At 53.1% G+C, this 6,350-nt stretch overlaps 1 pseudogene; it reads right to left on the bottom strand.

Moving 5' to 3' along the window:
- Positions 1-739: 739 nt before the first annotated feature.
- Znf621 (zinc finger protein 621) lies at positions 740-6,001 on the bottom strand (annotated as a pseudogene).
- Positions 6,002-6,350: the final 349 nt, after the last annotated feature.

The following is a 6,350-nucleotide window of genomic DNA, read 5'->3' as shown; positions in this document are numbered from 1 at the left end:
TTGGTTCTCTCCTACTGTGGGATCCCAGGGCACAGAACTCAGGGTGTATGGCTTAGTGGCAAGTGCTATGTCACTGGCCCCAGGTCGCTTCTTTCTTTCTTTCTTTCTTTCTTTCTTTCTTTCTTTCTTTTTTTTAAAGATTTATTTATTTATTATATGTAAGTACACTGTAGCTGTCTTCAGACACTCCAGAAGAGGGCGCCAGATCTCGTTACGGATGGTTGTGAGCCACCATGTGGTTGCTGGGAGTTGAACTCTGGACCTTCGGAAGAGCAGTCGGGTGCTCTTACCCACTGAGCCATCTCACCAGCCCCGCTTCTTTCTAATTACAACAGGCCAGGCAGGACAAGTGATTCCCTAACTGACCTTGCAGCTCCCAAGCCTAGCCGACCGACAGTGCAGACACAGCCGCTGCTGTCAGTGTGCAGGGACCACAGTGTTCTGTTCTCCACCTACAGTCTGTAAGCGAATTCATTAATGTGCGTTCACGTGGTGCCACCTACTGGTGAAAAGGAGCTCGAAGAAGTGCTAAGCTAAAGCTGCAGGGGGATGGCCGAGAAGGACTGACAACCGTGAAAGTCTTCACTGTGGGAGCACGGCCCTGGGAGACACGCGCGCTAACTGGGCAGATGAAGAGGGTATTTCAAATGCAGCCCAGGAACCAACCAGCACAGCTGGAGGAAAGGGGGAGGAGGCACAGCTGCAAGACGGGCTCGTGGCTCCTGCAGAGGAACCTGAGCTAAGGTGGAGGGAGTCCCTGGGGATCACCCTGAGTCAGCTCCATCTCCACCAGGTACGGTTTGCGATGCTGGAGAAAACTCCTGTACCATCTGAAAGCTTTCCGGCACTTCTTGCATTCACACAGCTTCTCAGCAGAGTGAACTCTCTGGTGCTAGAGGAAGGCCACGCCCCTCCGGAAGGCCCTAAGGTTCTCCATGCAGATGTAGGGCTTCTCTTCAGTGTCTATTATCCAGTCCTGGGTTAAGGCCGCGCTAGAACTCAGATCTTTCCTGCACTGCCTGCACTTGTAGGGCCCCTCTCCGAGGTGATCCTTCCTATGGATGGTGCAGTCGTAGATGGACCTGAAGGCTTTGCGGCACCCTTTACATTCGAAGGACTTTTCTCCCAATGTGACTCATCTGGTTACGCAGCAGCCTCGAGCTGTATCTGAGGCCCCCTCCCCCCCGCATTCTTTACATACTTAGAACGTCAGACCTCCTGGATCCTGGAAGGATCAGATTCGGACTGGAACTGAATGTCTTCCTTGCTGTCCGGTTCTCACAGTCAAAGTGTTGAGAATCGTTTCAGAGCACCGCCCCACTAGGGACTTTGCGGGGTGCTATCTCTTAAGAGGCTTCCTGACTGCCGGGCGTGGTGGCGCAAGCCTTTAATCCCAGCACTCAGGAGGCAGAGGCAGGTGGATTTCTGAGTTCGAGGCCAGCCTGGTCTACAGAGTGAGTTCCAGGACAGCCAGGCTACACAGAGGAACCCTGTCTCAAAACAAAACAAAACAACAAAGCCGGGCGTGGTGGCGCACGCCTTTAATCCCAGCACTTGGGAGGCAGAGGCAGGCGGATTTCTGAGTTCGAGGCCAGCCTGGTCTACAAAGTGAGTTCCAGGACAGCCAGGCTATACAGAGAAACCCTGTCTCGAAAAACCAAAACAAAACAAAACAAAACAACAACAACAAAGAGGCTTCCGGCCGGGCGTGGTGGCGCACGCCTTTAATCCCAGCACTCGGGAGGCAGAGGCAGGCGGATTTCTGAGTTCGAGGCCAGCCTGGTCTACAGAGTGAGTTCCAGGACAGCCAAGGCTACACAGAGAAACCCTGTCTCGAAAAAAAAAAAAAAAAAAAAAGAGGCTTCCTGACTGAAAGGGAGTTCTTCCGCCCTTGGTCCATCAGTATCTAATCAATGCAAGCACAAGATGAGAGGCCTTAGCTAGTGCCTAGGAGGAAAGCGGAGCCTGATAAATAATTTTCCTTGCAGAGTGATTTTGAGACATACCTTTGAAATGACTACAAGATCTGAAAGAAGATAATGAGAGCGGCTGGAGAGACAGTTCAGTGGGTAAAGGCAGCCGTGGTTCCTCCAGAGGACCCAAGTTCAGTTCCTGGCAGCGTCAGTAGCTCACAACTGCCTGTAACTACATTCCTGGAGGCATCTGGCTCCTTCTGGCCTCTGGCATCACCCAGACATGTGGTGGTGGTGGTGGTGGTTTTGAGAAAGGGTTTCTCTGTGTAGCCTTGAATATCCTGGGCCTCACTTTGTAGATCAGTGTGGGTGGGGGTGGGGTGTAGGAGGAGGGTGAGCGTGCAGGTGGAGGGTAGGAGGACAGTGAGTGTGCAGGTAAGGGGTAGGAGGACAGTGAGTGTGCAGGTAAGGGGTAGGAGGACAGTGAGTGTGCAGGTAAGGGGTAGGAGGACAGTGAGTGTGCCGGTGATGGGTAGGAGGACAGTGAGTGTGCAGGTAAGGGGTAGGAGGACAGTGAGTGTGCAGGTGGGGGGTAGGAGGACAGTGAGTGTGCAGGTGAGGGGTAGGAGGACAGTGAGTGTGCAGGTGATGGGTAGGAGGAGGGTGAGTGTGCAGGTAAGGGGTAGGAGGACAGTGAGTGTGCCGGTGATGGGTAGGAGGACAGTGAGTGTGCAGGTAAGGGGTAGGAGGACAGTGAGTGTGCAGGTGGGGGGTAGGAGGACAGTGAGTGTGCAGGTGAGGGGTAGGAGGACAGTGAGTGTGCAGGTGATGGGTAGGAGGACAGTGAGTGTGCAGGTAAGGGGTAGGAGGACAGTGAGTGTGCAGGTGATGGGTAGGAGGACAGTGAGTGTGCAGGTGAGGGGTAGGAGGACAGTGAGTGTGCAGGTGGGAGGTAGGATGACACCCCCTGCCTGTCCTCTACAGTCTCATCTGTGACAAACACAACGTAGATCTAGATAGTATGGCAGGTGGAAGTTTTAAAACAAAGTCACTTTTTCCACTACTTATGGCCTAAACATTAAATTCATGCCTGTGACCAAAGTCAGCTGGGTCACCAAGGAGCACCATCCTTGACCCTGCTGGAGCCCAGGCCTGCACCATGCTTCAGAAGGCATAAGGAGCTGTAAGGGGCTGTGAGGACAAAGCTGACTCGGGAGCACCTAGGAGGCAGCCGCCTACGGGAACTGCACATGAAGCAGCTCCTCCACACCTAGGCCAGACTCCCTCCCTAGAGCAATGCGAACACCTTTCTACAGAGCTTCGTGGCTCACCAGGACTGCAGCCTCTTGGACACTCTGTGGCCCAGGGTACTTCTCCTCTCTGCAGCTGGGAGACCAGAACAGGTTTGTGAGACAGATATTCAACTAGAGAAGAAAAGGAGGGAAGACAAGTTGAGGACATTTGCCAGTGGGTTCCAGAGACCTCTATCAGCTCACCTTCCTTCAGGCCTGACGGGGAGAGATGGGGACTTCAGAAGACAGAGCAGCATCGGGGGTCTAACCTGGGCTCCATGATACAGCCAGGGAGATAGGACCTGGGCCTGGGCCTCTCGAAAGGAAGCTCCCTTGGGAAGGATGCTCGTTCAGGTGCTCCCATTGGGGAGCCCTTCCACAATGGTGGACACCAACTCTCTACCCAAGGAAGGAGAGACAGAGATCTCCTTGACATGCCAAAACAGAGCCACACCCTTCCGTGGAGTAAGTGACATGCAGGTAGATACCACGATTACCAGGAATGCCCAAGTTGGGGAGCTGAGTCCTTCCTAGAGGCATCCAACCTCAAGATCTCGAGAGTTCCCAGAATCCCTGAGGAGGCACCTGTGGCCATAGCTCTCCATCATCATATCTGTACAGACCCTGTGTGCAGGCTGCAGGCTGCCCCACTGACTTTGTGTGAAGTACACAGCCACATCCTCAAAAGTCACCACCCACTGAAACGGCAAACTCCGGATCAAGCTTGAGCGAGCAGGAGGAGCTCTGAGCTTCTGGGGAGCCCACAATCCCAGCCCTCACGAGGAGCAGCCAGCACCACAGCCAGAAACCAAGGCACCAATGTTCCCGTTTTCAAATGTGCAGCCCCAGCTCTGTGCCACCCACACGGTCTGGGGTCTCTCACTGCCGTTCCAATCTACAGCCTAATACCCAGGCAATACTCTCTTCCTGGTAACCATAGCAACCAGAAAGGAATATATTCTTGGATTTACAGATTGCCCTTCAAGGAATGATCACCCTCGTGTACTCCTGTGCCACTTGGCTTTTCTAAGTAAAATGCATTTTCTATTAATTCTTTGAGAATTTCATACATGCATACCAAGTATTTTGATAATATTCACTTCCCGATCCTTCCCTAACTCCTCCCACACCCACCCTTCAACCTCCACCCGACCCCCATGTCTTGTCATGTGTGTGCATCTCCAAGTCCAATCTGTACTGGTCATATGTTCATGGTTCGGTTGACTACCAGGGGCCACAACAGCCTTCAAGAAACAGATACTCCCTCCCTGAGAGAGCACCAACTGTCCGTGGCTCCTCAGCTAGGGGTCTGGAGCTCCTGAGCCCCTCCCTCCTCCATGCTAGAATGCAGACCGGCTTGAGACCTCGTGTAGGTTATATGCAGTCCACCACAGCTACTGTGGGATCATGACTGCAAAGGCTCTGTTGTGTCCAAAAGTGTCCCTTCAGGTGAGAGACTCCTTTCTGATCTCTGGTTCTTACAATCTTTGCACACTCCTCCATGATGGTCTGAATCTTGAGTGTGACTGAGATAACCTGAGAAAACTGATTTAAATCAAGTGCGTAACAAGTCCAAGGTTTTTCCACCCGTGTAGTAATGAGGCCACCTCAGGTGTAAACACGGTGTGTGTGTTTGCATGACAAGAGTTCAAAAAAGAAGACTCAACTCTCAAAGTGTCTGTGGAAGGCACTCATAAGCCTCAGGTCACAGCAAACCTCGATCTCAGCCCCTCCCCTCCTCCAGAAGGTTCAGTGAGTAAAGTTACTTGCTGCATAGCCTGACTACCTGGGTTCCATCCCTTGAACCCACACGGTGGAAGAGTTGACGCTTGAAGGTGGTCATGTGACCTCCACACACCCTCTGTGGCACACACGTCTGTATACACACACAAATAAGTGTATGGGGAGTGAAAGAAAATTCGCACACTGAACACTGGTCTCTTGACAATACGTCCACAATGAATGAAGCAAACTCTTCAACACGTTTTAGTTTGTTTTAATGGATGGATGTGGTCAATGTCCGCCACACAAACGCAGGTACTCCCAGAGACCAGAAGAGGGCATGGTTCCCTGGAAGAACCTGGAGTGATAGGAGGTTGTGAAATACTCCGCAGGGATTCTGGGAAGCAAACTTTGTTCCTCTGGAAGAGCAGAAGGTAGTCCAACACAAGGTGTAACCCAGACAGGCCCTCAACTCCTGATATTCCTGCTTCTGCCTCTTCAGCATATCCTACTAGCAACGGACACTAGAACCAGCTCAATAATGAACTTCCTAACTTCAGCAGGTGACTCTCGTTTGCAGACAGTCACGGGATGTCCTGGCATGGTTCTCCTTTCTTCCACTAGCATCTGCAGCGTGAGCTTCACCACTCCCAATATAGCCTCCTGTGGTGCGTGGGTTCCGTATCTCCCACTGTGACACCCCAACCTCCTCGGACACCCCCGTCCAAAGCCTTCCTGCCTCCCACGCAGGAGGAGGTCTCCACTCTGCAGACTGCGCGCTTACAAGGCGCGCGTGTCTGACAGCAAGGGGACAGAAAATCTGAGGACAGAGATGATGCTCCGCGCCCCGGGGGCGCCTCCAGGGGCCTAATGCATCCCTGGGCACGGGTGGGGGGGGCAACATCGGATTGTCCACTCGTGGCAGGCTGGGAACGCTGAAGGAAGGTTGCACTTCTGACCCAGCACTGGGCGCAGTAAGTCAATGTCCGACTTGCCCGAACTCTCTACAGGGCCAAGCCCGGACCCGGAAGCGCGAGTGCACTCCGGCCGCTCTAGGCGTTCCGGAGGCCTCATCTCGGTGATAACACCGCCCCACTACTTGTCGGTTCAGCGGAGTAGGAGGGGTTTGATGTGGCTCAGGGCGCCTGCGCACTTGCGCAGGCTCCCACGCATCTGCTCTGAAGAGCTGAGAGGTGCGCTTTGAGACGTTTGGGTGCGTGCGCACCTGGGCAGCAAGTGGTAAGCGTTGCCCGCTCCGGGCATAAATTATACAAATTCGCTTGAGCGATCTCTCTGGTACCAATTTTAAATAGCAACATTGATTGGAAAAAAAAATCACACCCCCACAAATAAAGATTGGACACCAGTGTGCAGTTTCTCATGCTGATACGGCCGGAAAATTAGCTTAGCCGGCCACTTCTCA

The sequence above is a fragment of the Mus caroli genome, unplaced genomic scaffold, assembly GCF_978045245.1.
Source record: "Mus caroli unplaced genomic scaffold, Mus_caroli_1 scaffold_11, whole genome shotgun sequence".
NCBI lineage: Eukaryota > Metazoa > Chordata > Mammalia > Rodentia > Muridae > Mus > Mus caroli.
This window is presented reverse-complemented; position numbering and strand designations above follow the sequence as displayed.